The sequence below is a fragment of the Lagenorhynchus albirostris genome, chromosome 3, assembly GCF_949774975.1.
Source record: "Lagenorhynchus albirostris chromosome 3, mLagAlb1.1, whole genome shotgun sequence".
NCBI classification, from domain to species: domain Eukaryota; kingdom Metazoa; phylum Chordata; class Mammalia; order Artiodactyla; family Delphinidae; genus Lagenorhynchus; species Lagenorhynchus albirostris.
Genome location: NC_083097.1, coordinates 162,689,204 through 162,703,026, shown reverse-complemented (window position 1 = coordinate 162,703,026; position 13,823 = coordinate 162,689,204). Strand labels below are relative to the sequence as shown.

Genomic DNA, 13,823 nt, shown 5'->3' with positions numbered 1-13,823 from the left:
ATGTTCTGACGTTATCATTTATGCGTCTGCCCTCCCCGCCAAGCTGTGAGCACACGCAAAGGAGGGCGCTCTTTCATTTCTTTCACTCATTTACGGATCCACGGTACTTCCACCCCCAAAGAAAGCCTGACGCACAGCCAGCGTTGGGGTGGGGGGGTGATGCGAGCATGACTGAGTCATTTGGCCGTTTAAAGCCATCAGTGGCTTCTCTCCTTCAAAGTTGAAACCAGTTAGCGTGGCTCTGATGGCCCCTCCCAACCTAGACCCAAAACACCTGTTCAGTTTCATCCTAACACCCCGCAGCCGCCCGGGACCCAGGCACTTTCTAGTCAATTCCGCTGGATGATCCGTGGTCCCTATCTCACCCATGATGCTTTGCGTGGCTACCTCTGAACACTTCCGCACCTGGATACCTTGCCCTGTCTGCGTCCACCTTTTGAAACTGGGAGTTTGACACCCAGAGCCCAATCCAGCCCACGGATGTGATTTGCTTGGCCCATGCAAGGTTCTTAAAAATTGTAATGAGTCGCCACCTTTTAAATATCAGGCGATTGTTGCATAAAAATCTGTGTTCCTGGCTTTCCATCAAAAGACGCGGCCTCTGTGAAGCCGAGGGCACACGCCCAGCGCAAGGGGCAGCGCTCAGTAAGGGCAGCCCCACACCGAGGAGACAGCACAGCTTTGCCAGCTCTCATGCAGTGAGTAGCTAAGGGGACTCTGGACCCAGACGGAACCACTCAACCTTCCTGTTCTGGAATCTTCTGCCTGCCCACCTGAAGCAGTTCTCCTGGCTTCTCCACCTAGCTTGGTTTCCTGGGAGGCTGGGCTGTGTGGACCCCAACAGGCTTCTGGGTCCTCTGGCTCAGGTTGGATTCAGCCCATGAGGACCCCTGTGGTGGTGGTGGGGGGAAGTGAGAGACATATCTGTCCCTCAGTTTGGTCCCTCACCCTGTGGCCTCTGTGGACCACCTGTGTCCCTGTCGCTCGAGGTCACGGGTTTTCCCCATCCACGCAGCCTGTGGTGTTTCCGGCTTATGGCAACTGCTCCCTCCCCTTGCCTCTCGGACCTAAGTGTGCTAACCCTCCCCCCTCTACTAGCCCAAGGTGTGGCATTATTCCTTGTGGTTCCCTACATCTGTCCATGCTTTATAAATTCGTCCCTTCGTTGAACTCTGATCAAATTACCCAATTTGAATGCGCCCTTTGTTTCCTGCCTAGGGCCCTGACTGTGATACAGCCTCTATGCCTCAGTTAACCCACCTGGTAAATGGGGATAATACCTGCCTCTAGAGTTGATGCAAGGGTAAATGAGTTAGTACTGTGTAAGGAGAGGGCTTAGCAAGTGCTGATAAATGTTAGCAATTATTATTATTCTTTGCCACAGTCCTCACCACTCCTTATTGCCCCCCATCACTGAACTGAAGGTCACCTGTGCTACTGCTGATGCAGTTGTCTTCTTGACCTGGCTGCTCAGCATGTTTATATTACCTGCTGTCCTCTATAGGCGTGTGTTGTCACCAGCTCTCTGTTGTCACCTCTGCTGCAGAGTTCCCAGGCAGTCCTCCACCCCATGGGATGTCCATCCCTCCATGCGCTCCTCCATTAACAGTGATCCCAGGAATTCCCTGGTGGTCCAGTGGTTAAGACTCAGCACTTTCACTGCCATGGCCTGGGTTCAATCCCTGGTCGGGGAACTAAGATCCCGCAAGCCTCACCACATGGCCAAAAAAAAAAAAAAATATATATATATATATATATATAGGAGTGATCTATTCAAATGTTTGCCTTCCCCACTGTACCACAACGCCTTCCAGGGGCTTCGTAAATGTTCAGAGAATTGAATATCAGGGCCTGTATTAGTCCCCTAGGGCTGCTGTAACAAAAGACCATAAACGGGGTGGCTTAAACTAAGGAATTTATTCTCTCACTGTTCTGAAGACCAAAGTTGAAATCAAGATGTCAGCCAGGTGGTGCTCCCTCCACAGGTTCTAAGGGAAGATCCTTCCTTGCTTCTTCCAGCTTCTGGTGCTTCTTGACTTGTGGCTGTATCACTCCAATCTCTGCCCCTGTCTTCACGTGGCCTTCTCCTCTGTCTTTGCCCCTTCTCTTCTAAGGATACTTGTCATTGGACTGGGGACTTCCCCTAACCAGGATCGTCTCATCAAAAGAGCCTTAATTAGGGCTTCCCTGGTGGCGCAGTGGTTGGGAGTCCGCCTGCCGGTGCAGGGGACACGGGTTCGTGCCCCGGTCCGGGAAGATCCCACGTGCCGCGGAGCGGCTGGGCCTGTGAGCCACGGCCGCTGAGCCTGCGTGTCCGGAGCCTGTGCTCCGCAACGGGAGAGGCCACAACAGTGAGAGGCCCGCGTACCGCAAAAAAAAAAAAAAAAAAGAACCTTAAGTATATCTGCAAAGGCACTGTGTTCAGATAAGCTCACGGTCCCAGGTTCTAGGTGGACATATCTTGTGGGGGCCGCCCTTTGGCCCACCAGCCAGGTCCCAACAGCTTCTGGAGCCCTTAGCTTTCTTGCTTTCTCTCTTCATTCATTCAGTTTTTTGAAGCCAGTGGAGACGCAGAGCCTGGAAGCCCAGCCCCTGGCCCCTGGCCTCTGGCTCACAGTGGGTGGTTCCCTCCCCCACCCCCAGCCCCACCTACGGGGCGCATAGGTCCAAATGTCACCCAATGGCGCTCTGTTTCTGCTCCTCTGTGAGCTGCCGAAGAGCTGGGGTGAGCCCCCGTCTGCCCCCCGGCTCACAGAGAACATCCCCCCACCCCGCAAGTACTGTGGTGGGGGTATAGCAGCCCTCTGCGGCGTCAGGCTGAGCTGAGCGGTTGTCATTTCTCTTCCACGTGTCAGAACTCTGCATTCCCTTCAACAGTTCACAGGCTGGCCTCTGACCTGCCTGCAATTTCTTTCCAGGGCTGACAGGTTGGGTTCAGAGAGACTGCTCCCCTGAGCCGAGACATACTTTTGGCTGCAGCCCTCCCCTTGCCAAGAAGGCCCAAAGCTCCTGGCTCTGCACTTTCTCTGGACAGAAACTGTTACCTCACTTTCCTACCATCCCCTCCCTCCATTGCAAAAGGGCCAAGCTGGCCCAGGGACCCGTTCTGTTCAGCCTGTTTGGGTTAACGCTTTTTTTAAAAACATAATTTCTTTTTGAGGTTAAAATTCACCTAAGATGAACCATTTAAAGTGTACACTTCGGTGCATTTTTGTATATTCAAGTGTTGTGCAACTATCACCAGTATCTAATTCCAGAACATTCCTATCACCCCAAAGGGAACCCCGGACCCATCAGCAGCCACTTTCCATGACCCCCTCCCTTCACCCCCACCCCCCGCAACCACTAATCTGTTTTCTGTCTCTGTGGCTTTGCCTCTTCTGGGCATTTGATATAAACGGAGTCATGTAATCTGTGGCCTTTTGTGTCTGGCTTTTCTCACTCAGCATCATGTTTTTGAGGGTCATTCATGTGGTAGGGTTCACTCCTTTATTGTGAAGCACATACTTCTAAAATACAGTTCTGAATTTTGAAAATATGTTCCACCCTGATCACCACCATAGCTTAAGATATAGAATTTGCCAGTCCCTCGAGAGCTCCCCAAGGCCACTATGGGGTGAGTGCCTTGCCTCAAAATATCACTTTCCCAGTGATCCTCACCTGAAGGTGGTTGTGTCCGCCGTCCCACAAGGGACATTTATCTCAGCTAGCACATGCTACTGGCATCTAGTGGGGAGAGGCCAGGGATGCGTCTCAACATCCTGCAATGCACAGGATAGACCCCCTACAACAAAGAATCGTCCAGCCCCAGATGTCAGTGGTCCAAAGTTAGGAGACACTGGGCTCCCCCGACTCCACGGATTACTTCTGCCCATCCTTGAGGGTCACGGGAATGGGATCATGCAGTGAACCCTATTTGTGTCATGTGCCTCATGCCCAGGGCTGTGTATGAGTTCGTACCTTGTTCTTTTCTTTTTGGCTGCGTCGGGTCTCAGTTGCAGCATGCAGGATCTTCGTTGAGGCATGCGGGATCTTTCGTTGTGGCGTGTGGGCTCTTCATTGTGGTGCGCGGGCTTCTCTCTAGTTGTGGCATGTGGGTTTTCTCTTCTGTAGTTGTGGTGCACAGGCTCCAGGGCATGTGGGCTCTGTAGTTGTGGCGCATGGGTTCCAGAGTGCGTGGGCTCTGTAGTTTGCGGCACGCGGGCTCTAGTTGAGGCGCCCAAGCTCAGTAGTTGTGGCACACGGGCTTAGCTACCCCGTGGCATGTGGGATCTTAGTTCCCTCACCAGGGATGGAACCTGCATCCCCTGCATTGTAAGGTGGATTCTTTACCACTGGACCACCAAGGAAGTCCCCATACTTTGTTCTTTTTCATTGCTGCACCATATTCCATTGAATGAGTATACACCAATGAATTTTCCATTTGCCAGTCGATGGTCACATGGCCGGTGTCCAGCATCTGGCGATGGTGAATGAATCTGCTATGAACATTCATGTATGTGACTTTTGGTGGCAGAAGCTCCCATTCCCATTGAGAATAAACCCAAGAATGGAATTGCTGGGTCAGAGCAATTGACAGCAATTAGTAGATCAGTCTGTGAGAGTTCAAGCTCAGGGAATTTTGCACAAAACCCCTGACTTCTCTCTTGAAGAATCTATTCTGTCAATTCCGAGCCTGACTTCCCATGTAGTAGCTCTCAGCTGAAGCTGAGTGGTAGCAAGCGGCTGCCGGCTTAAAAGGGGGTGCATATCCAGCTCCCCACAGCTGTCACCTTCCCTCCTCGCTACCTCACACCTGCCGCATTTCTGGTTGTCTTCCCTTGTCGGCATCCGGCATTGAGGCCCCTGTCCTGGGCTCATGCAAGTTCGGGAAGCACCTTTTACCTTCCTCCTGCCCTACTGCAGCCTGGACCCTGCTGGCATTTTTCTTGGCAACATCCTCAGAACCTCCTCTCTGCCCAGACCACCATGGTCTTCTATCTTCAGCTGGTGGACTCCTGCTGTCTGCTTACAGGTCACTTCCCCAGGGCAACCTTCTCTGAGCCCCCTGGCTGGGTAGCACTTCCAGCTTGAACTCTCCCACAGCCCCTAACTGTCTTCCATCCCTCACATCGTGGATTCCTTACCAGTTCCCAGTCAAGAAGGACTGCATCTGTCTCCTTCATTTGCCCACCGCCCAACTCAATGCACAGTGAATACTGGCCATGGGGCATGGGGCATGAAGAAGAGAGAGGGAGAGCCCTCCTGCCTGGTTGCAGGAGGAAGCTGGGTTCCTAGGCAGAGCTTGACATGCACACATCACTCCTCAGAAGCTCATTCCCCATTGCTGGCCCTAGGGGTCAAGGCCTGAGAAACTACCCTCCTCGCCCGTCCCCCCCCCCACAGTCTATACCAGCAATGGCTGGCAAAATGCAGGGCCCCTTCCCTGGGATCCTTAATTTCTCACAGGCCAGGCCCACCCCCCAACTATCCCAGCGGCCCATGCACTGTCAAAATGTCCCCCAGTCACGTCCTTCACCTCCAGGACTCTCCCTGACTCCTCACCTGTCTTCCCTCCACCAACTGTGCTCTACGCCCTCGGTAGTCCCCCACCTCCACCCCCCACCCCCGCCCTCGGCCAGACCCCTCAGCTTTCCTTCCTCACCCCTCCTCTCTCCCAAGCACTCAGCCAGCCATCGCCTTCTGCTCCTTACCTGACTCCTCCAACCTCCCCATGGCTTTATTTTCTCCCCCACTTTCAGCAGCCCCCAAGTCGGACACGCTCAGCTCTCTCCTTTCACCCGCACTTCGTCCCCTCACCCCGGACTCCTCCCCCGGCCCTGCGCCCTTCACCCTCCTCCCCTGGCCCCTGGGACTTGCCTCCAGCGCACCTGGTGGAGAAGAGGCGGGGCCTCCTCACCTGGCGGCCACAGAGCAGCGGGGCAGCGGCCCCTAGCGGCCGGGGAGGGAAGCGCAGCCCAACTGGCCTCCCCTCCCAGTTGGTGGGAATGGACCACCATTGCTGTCTGCCTGCTGTTGGTCAGACAGGACGGGGGAGGCTTCCTGGACTCTTGCCTTCCGGGAGTGAGGATGGTGGAGTGTTTGCAGTTTTCAATAGCGTGATCGAGAGGTGACATTTGAGGGCTTCCCGGGCTTCCCTGGTAGCGCAGTGGTTGAGAATCTGCCTGCCAATGCAGGGGACACGGGTTCGAGCCCTTGTCTAGGAGGATCCCACATGCCTCGGGGCAACTGGGCCCGTGAGCCACAACTACTGAGCCTGCGCGTCTGGAGCCTATGCTCCGCAACAAGAGAGGCCGCGATAGTGAGAGGCCCGCGCACCGCGATGAAGCGTGGCCCCCACTTGCCACAATTAGAGAAAGCCCTCGCACAGAAACGAAGACCCAACACAGCAAAAATAAATTAATTAATTAATAAACTCCTACCCCCAACCTCTTAAAAAAAAAAAAAGAGGTGACATTTGAGTAGTCCTGATGGGGGAGGGGGTGCATGGAGGGAGGGCGTCCTGTTGGCTCTGACCCTATGCCTCAAATCTGACCACTTCTCCCCAGCATCCTGTTCCAGGCCTCCATTGCCCTCACCTGCATTGACTGTGAAATCCATCTCCCCAGTCTCCCGGCTCCCTCTCAAATCCTCTCTATAATTTTGTTTTAATTGAGGTAAAATTCACAAAACACAAAATTAACCACTAACCATCTTAAAGCGAACTATTCAGTAGCATTTAGTACATTCACAATGTTATAACGTTGTACAACCATCGCCTCTATCTAGTTCCAAGGCATTTTCATCATCCCAAAAGGCACCTCTGTATCCAGTGGCAATAACTTGCCCTCCCCCCTCCTCCAGCCCCTTGCGATCGCCAATCTGCTTTCTGTCTCTATGGATTTGCTGGTTCTGGACATTTCATATCAATGGAATCATACAATACATGACCTTTTAGGTCTGATTTTTTTTCACTCAGCATAATGTTTTCAAGGTTCACCCCCATTGTAGCATGTATCAGAACTTCATTCCTTTTTACGGGTGAATAATGATTATACAACATTTATTTATCTGATCAACCACTGATGAACATTTGGGTTGTTTCCATCTTCAAACTTCTGTGAATAGTGCTGCTGTGAACGCTGGTGTACAAGTATCTATTTGGGTACCTGTCTTCAATCCTTTTAGGTACTTACTTAAGAGTGGAACTGCCGGGTCATATGGTAATTCTATGTTGTATTTATTGATCCTATGATCTGTTACATGTTCAAATAAGACCATGCCATCCCCCTGATCATAGTCTTCCCTTAGCTCCTTCTGTCACTGAGAATCTAATCCAGACCCTCCCTACAGCCTCTCAGGCTGTGTCTGGTGGTCCCACCAAGCTGGCCCTCTTGCTCTTCAAATTGTCCTGTCTGTTCCAACCACAGGACCTTTGCACTTACTGTTTCCTCTTCTTGGAACACCCTTCCCCCAGATTGCACATGATGAGCTCCTTTCCGTTTTCAGGTCTCAGCTCAAATGTCTCCACATGCACAACCCTCCCAGCCACCTTAGCCTAAATCATACTCACCCACATCCCATCTCATGATTCTTCATTGCTTTTTCCTTCATAGAATTGTTCACGTTCTGAAATTTTCTTCTTGTCACTAGTGAATCACCAGCCTCCCCAGTAAAGTGCAAGCTCCAGGAGGACAGTGACTTTGTGTCTCTTATTCACCATCATACCGTCAGCTTCCAAAACAGGGCCTGGAACCAGTGTCAGGACCAGGGTGAGGCAAAAAAAGAGAAAGCATATTTTAATGCAATACTTAAAAAAAAAATAAAAATTCATGCAAAAATTCATGATGAACAAAATGTCAAAATCTTCAATAAAAAGATAGCACCAGTTTTCCCAACGTTCCCTTTCCCCTCAGGCTCCAGTGTGGCTCCATACGGCACTCATATTGATCCTGCCTTTATTTATTCTTTTTTTGCGGTACGCGGGCCTCTCACTGCTGTGGCCTCTCGCTGTTGTGGCCTCTCCCGCTGCGGAGCACAGGCTCCGGACGCGCAGGCTCAGCGGCCATGGCTCACGGGCCCAGCCGCTCCGCGGCACGTGGGATCTTCCCGGACCGGGGCACGAACCCGTGTCCCCTGCATCGGCAGGCGGACTCTCAACCACTGCGCCACCAGGGAAGGCCCTGCCTTTATTTTAAAAGTTGATTCTTTTGGTCAGTGTGGATTTTTTACATGAATTTTGGGTTTCTTAACTATTGCATTGCAATATTATTTTTCTTGATCGCTGAGTTTTTTTGACATCCTCTTTTGTGGCCCAGGAAGTGCCTCATTCGCTTCCTCCCAGTGCTTGCCCTGTCTGGAGCTTAGTATTCGCTTCCTCCATCTGTTGGTGTTTGAGGATGAATGGATGAGCCAGAGGGAGGCTGGGAGCCAGGCGACCACCAACACTTGAGTAGCAGGGCAGCGGCTCCAAGCGAGGTCCTGGGTCAGGCAGTCCTACTCAGAAGCTGACTTCAATTTTTTTAACTACTTGGGCAAGCCTCAGTTTTCCCTTCTGTAACATGGGGAGAAAGTAACTACCTCACGGGGAGATCATTAATAGTAAATGAGGGACTTCCCTGGTGGTCCAGTGGTTAAGACTCCATGCTTCCACTGCAGGGGGCACAGGTTTCCCTGGTCAGGGAACTAAGATCCTGCATGCAGTGCAGCAAAAAATAAAAAACAATAAAGATAACCATTAAAAAAAAAAAAAGACTAGTAGATTGTATGATATGTGAATTATACCTCAAAAAAGCTGTTTTAAAAAGCCAAAAAATAAAGACTAAATGAGACTCGGTCCACTTCTCAGCCAGCCTGGGTCTCTCCTCAGTCACCTACTCAGACACCTCCACTTGAATATCTATTAAACCAAACGTAACTCCTGGATCTAACCTCCAAAACCACCCCTCCTTCGAGGGTCTCCATCCTTCCAGGTGCTCAGGCCACAGGCTTTGACCTGCCTCTTTCCCTTGCATCCCACTTCCCATATATCTGCTCCACCTTCAAAGTACACCCAGAATCCACCCGGTGCTCACCTCCTGTCACCTCCCTGCTCCTACCCCAGTATTGATCACCTGGACCAGTGCAGTCGCCTCCTCCCTGGTCCCCCAGCTTCTGCCCTTGACCCCCACACTCTGTTCCCCCACCAGGGCCAGAGGGCACCTGTGAACATCTAAGTCAGGGCACATCCCTCCTCTGCTCAGAATCTCCCATTGCTCCCAGCTGACTCCAAGCAAAAATCAGTTCTCCCCAAAGCACACTAGGCCGGCACGATCTGGCCCATTACCTCCCTACCCTCACCTCCTCCTCCTTTTGCCCTTACTCCCTCCCTCCAGCCACACAGGCTTTCTCATGGATCCTTGAACACTTAGCATGTTTCTGCCTCAGGACCCTTACATGGGCTGTTCCCTCTGTCTGGAACCCCCTTCCCCCAGATCTCCCCATGACTCCTCCCATCTCTTCAGGTCTTTACCCAAATACCACCTTCTCAGTGAGGTCTTCCCTGACCTCCTCTATCTAAAATTTCTGTCTTCCTTCCTTAATTTTCTTCCATAGCACTTATCATCATCTGACACCCTGTATCTTTTGTCTGATTTCTCATCTGTCTTCCTGACTGGAATGTCAGCCCCAAGAACAGAGAAGCTTGTCTCCCTTGTTCACTGCTGTGCCCCCAGCACCTAGCAGGTGCTCAATACATGCTTGTCTTTTTTTTTTTTTTTTTTTTTTGGTGGTACGCGGGCCTCTCACTGTTGTGGTCCCTCCCGTTGCGGAGCACAGGCTCCGGAGGCGCAGGCTCAGCGGCCGTGGCTCATGGCCCAGCCGCTCCGCGGCATGTGGGATCCTCCCGGACTGGGGCACGAACATGTGTCCCCTGCATCAGCAGGCAGACTCTCAACCACTGCGCCACCAGGGAAGCCCAATACATGCTTGTTGACTGAATGCATACCTCCCCCCACACCCAAACACAGCAGTTGGAATTAATCCCCGCCCACGCAATATCCCGCCAGCTCAATTCTGAGACCACTTTACCTGGCTTTTCATTTGAGTGAAGGCATAGGACAGAACGGGGCTCAGTCACTGCCCAAGATGGGGGTACAGGGAGCTTCCAGGAGAGCCAGGGGCACACAGAACCCCACCCATCCACCCCTCGAGGCTTGGACAGATTCACCATCCACTACCCTAGCCCCCTGCTCACTTTCCAGAGCTGCTTCCATCGTGCTTTCTGTAGCTGTCTTACCCACGGGATGGGGATGCACCCTGAGAGGGCCTCCAGTCCTGCTGCCAGGCCACTAGGGCATTCTCAGCACCTAGCACCCGGCCACACTGAAGGCTGTCAGGGGTCCTCTGTGTTTGAAGAATAAATGGAAGGAATGAATACACGAACCGAATGATGAGAAGACCCTCAGGGTTGTACATCCTGTGCCGAGCGGGCTCTAGGAAAAGCCGGGCTGGGGACGCCTGCTGGGCAGTGGAGGTCTGAGCGTTGTTCCTGAATCCAGGAACGAACGTGTTTCATCCCCAACCCCAAGCCCCGCTCCCCCCTCGCACGTGTTCTGGGTCTGCGCCCCTCACCCACCCCCCAGCCCCGCCACACACCGGACCTAAGGAACCCAAGGTAGGACACCCATGACTGAGGGCGCCAGGCCTGAGACAGAGGACACAGAGCACTGGGGACAGGGGAGGGTGGAGGATCGCAGCGCCCAGGACGGTCAGCATAAGAGCCTGAAGCAGTGGGCACATCACACATGGAGGGCACAGGGCGAGGGCAGAGGGCACAGGTGAAAAGAGCCACCCACGTCTGAGTACAGGGTGCCCCAGGTGCTAGGTGCGCAGAATGTAGGGTCTCCAAGACGCCGGGGGATCGCTACATGGCGTGTCCTAGGCGTGGGGCAACCTGGGTGCGGGGGTTTGCTGGCACAGGGTGCAGAGAAGAGTGGGACGTCCAGGCTCAGGATGCACAGGACGTTGGGTATCCAAGGCGCGGGTCACGCTGGGCGTGGGAATCCCGAGGCACAAGGTAGGATGCCCGAAGCGAGGAGCGCCCTGGTAGTAGGAAGTAGGGCGTCCTGGGCGCGGGGACGGACACGCGCAGTGCTGGGCACTCAGAGCCCGGGCGAGACTGCGCGCGCGCGCGGACGCGTTAGTTTCCGGAGCCGGGCTGCTGGCGCGGCCTCCACTGCGACTGCGCAGCCCAGGGTCTTGGGAGAGAAGAGGCGCTGGGGCTGTTTCGCGCCCCCAGCCTCTACTTATCCTTCGCTTCGTGAGCCCCTCGCCCGAGGGGCCAGAAAACCGAGATGGAATGGAGGCTAGTGAACTGATCCCGGCCACGACCAGGGGTGCTCCGCTGACCACGGGCTTTGGGAGAAATAGGAGGGGCTGGGAGGGCGTCCTGGCCAGGATTTTTCCAAACTGAGCCGGGGGTTTCTTAAAGCATGTCACTCCTTACTCTGATATAAGTTAAAGACACTGCCTCTCGCAGCCACTGAAGAATGCAAGTTAGAGCCATCTCCCAGGCACCCTCATAGATTCCCAGGGTTGCTCCACAGAGGGAGGTGGGTGGACTGCTTAGGACCGGAGGGTGGAGTGGTGGGAGGAGGCTTGGAGCCAGAGGGCTCTGGAGATGCTCAGCTTTCCCTGAGATGCACGTTCTTCCCCCTTTCAGTCCTGCTGGGTTTATAGAAAGCTGACTGTGTAGATGTGGGGGGAGGGTTCCTGGTTGGCCCCTGTGGCACCGCCCCCTCTCCCCAGCACCCCAAAGCCTTCCGTGGGTCCTACCAGGTGCTGTCGAGATGCCTCAAAGTGGGAAATTGATGTGTGGAGACGTGGAACCTCCCCCATCCTCCCATCCTGGTATCGCACCAACCACAGATGGTTGGTGCAACCTTTCCGCAGCCACCAACCTCAACTTCATACGTATTTGGTCCCTCAGATCCAGCTGATGGGCCGGGTCACCCAGACTTAAGGCCCAAAGTCTGCAGCCAGGGAACCCTGGGTGTGAAGGAGGAACAAAGGTAGCCCACCTACTCTGTCCACCCCTGAAGTTTGGGGGCTGGATTTGGCCCAGGTTCCAGGCTGTAAGAATCCCTGCCCTGAAACGATGGCTGCCCACAGCAGGGGGCGGAGGGTGGTGGGTGCCTTAGAGGTAGCCCCTGGTTACCCAGCCAGCCTGGAAGTCTGGAGTCTCTGCCTTTCCCTAAATCCAGCCACAGCCACCAGGACAGGCTTCTGGGAAGGGATTCTCAGAGGACAGGTTAATTCACTTGCAGATGTTCCCTTTAGGCTTTCTTAGATATTCACAGTTCCCATCTTAGCCTGCCCCAAGTGTTGTGTATTTACCACGCTGCCACCTGCCCCGCTGCTACTTCCACACTCTTTCCCGATTCCTCACCCATTCTGCAGAGCCAAGTTGGGGTGATCATGCATTCTCTTCCCTGGAGGTAGAGGCAAGGGTTTGCCCCCTCCCGATCCTCAGCCAGTCCCCTTCCTCTATAATCCAGATCGGGACTTGTCTGCCCTACTCCCCCCACTGTTGCCCGCTCTGTGTCTGCCAAGATTCAGCCCGGACTTTGTATGAACTGGCCGGTTTACTATTTAGGCCTCCCTTGGATGGACTCCCTTCCCCGAACATCCAAGCCAGGGATTTGCTCCTCCCCACCCATCAGTCTTCGCGTTGCACCCATCTTTCATAAAATGCCAGGCTTCCAGGTTCGCTCTCCCGAGATCCTCACCGGATCTTACCTCTCAGGACCTTCCCGTACCCGCCCCCCTCAAGGATCCTTGCCACCCCCCTCCAGTTTTTCCTCAGCCCCCACCTTGCACTGAGCTGTCTGTTCTGCCCAAGTGCCTATTTTTGGCCCGGGACCCGGTTTTATAGTCCCCACTGTGGGTCTTGGCAGTCACAGCTCTGGCTCCGGGGATCTAAGCCAAGTCGGACTGTCTTCCCCACCCCGGGGTGGGGGAGCGGTGCAGGGCTCCCTTCGGTAGCCTCAGTCTGAAACCTGCCCCTCGCCTCACTCGGCCAGATGCCTAGGAACACGCTGGTTCCTTGCCCTACTTCTTCAAGTCCACCGGCTGCAGTGCAGTTGCTAGGCTGTGGAAATCCGTACCGAGTTTTTGCTCTTGCCGAGAACCTAAAATTCAATTTTTTTCTCCCTTCCCCCGACCCCCTCCCAAAGCGAGACGTTTGAGGTGTTTATATAGATACTAACCTCCCCCTAACACCACCACCCCCTCCCCGCTCCTCCGGCCCGGTCAGCTCCAAGCCCTTGTCCAGTTGCCAGGGATCTTTTGCTGGGGGTCTTGTCCCATCCCGCATATTCCAGTCCTGGCTTTGCGGCCCTCCCTCGCCTTTCATTGTAGGTCTGGTCTCCCAGGGTAGCGGCCTCCTCATTGCATTCCCTCCGCATCACCCCTGGATTGTGAAACCGCTTTTACCTGCCCGCTTCGGTGCAGCCACCGCTCCGGATCCTTTCGTGTTCGAGTCCATCCCTCCTTTTGCCCCTCCTTCTTGCACGTAGCTGCCAGGAAGACGGCCCACGCGCCTCAGCCGCTAAGCAGCCCCCTCCTGGAGCCCCCTGCGAGCCCAGGTCTGGGAACTCTAGGCCAGGTCTTGCTTGTTCCCACTGCATTAGGCATGACGCATTACTCCGTCTCCCGAGGAAGAATCCGGCCCGAAATTTGCGTGCCCCGGGTGCATTTGGCCCTGTCGCAGCTCCCTTCGTTCCTCCCATCTCTATCTAATCCAACCCGGGTTTTGCATACCCCTTCCAGATCTCTCCCATTTCTCCCCTCACCGGGCTCGGCGC

The 13,823-nt window shown here is 54.2% G+C and overlaps 1 long non-coding RNA gene across 1 annotated transcript; it reads right to left on the bottom strand.

Moving 5' to 3' along the window:
• Positions 1 to 3,475: 3,475 nt before the first annotated feature.
• Positions 3,476 to 13,661, bottom strand: LOC132518681 (uncharacterized). Its single transcript, XR_009539929.1, has 3 exons — positions 13,453 to 13,661; positions 7,553 to 7,728; positions 3,476 to 4,459 (listed from the first exon to the last, which is right to left on the bottom strand). It is a non-coding gene; the product is annotated as an uncharacterized LOC132518681 (long non-coding RNA).
• Between the last annotated feature and the right edge of the window lie 162 nt (positions 13,662 to 13,823).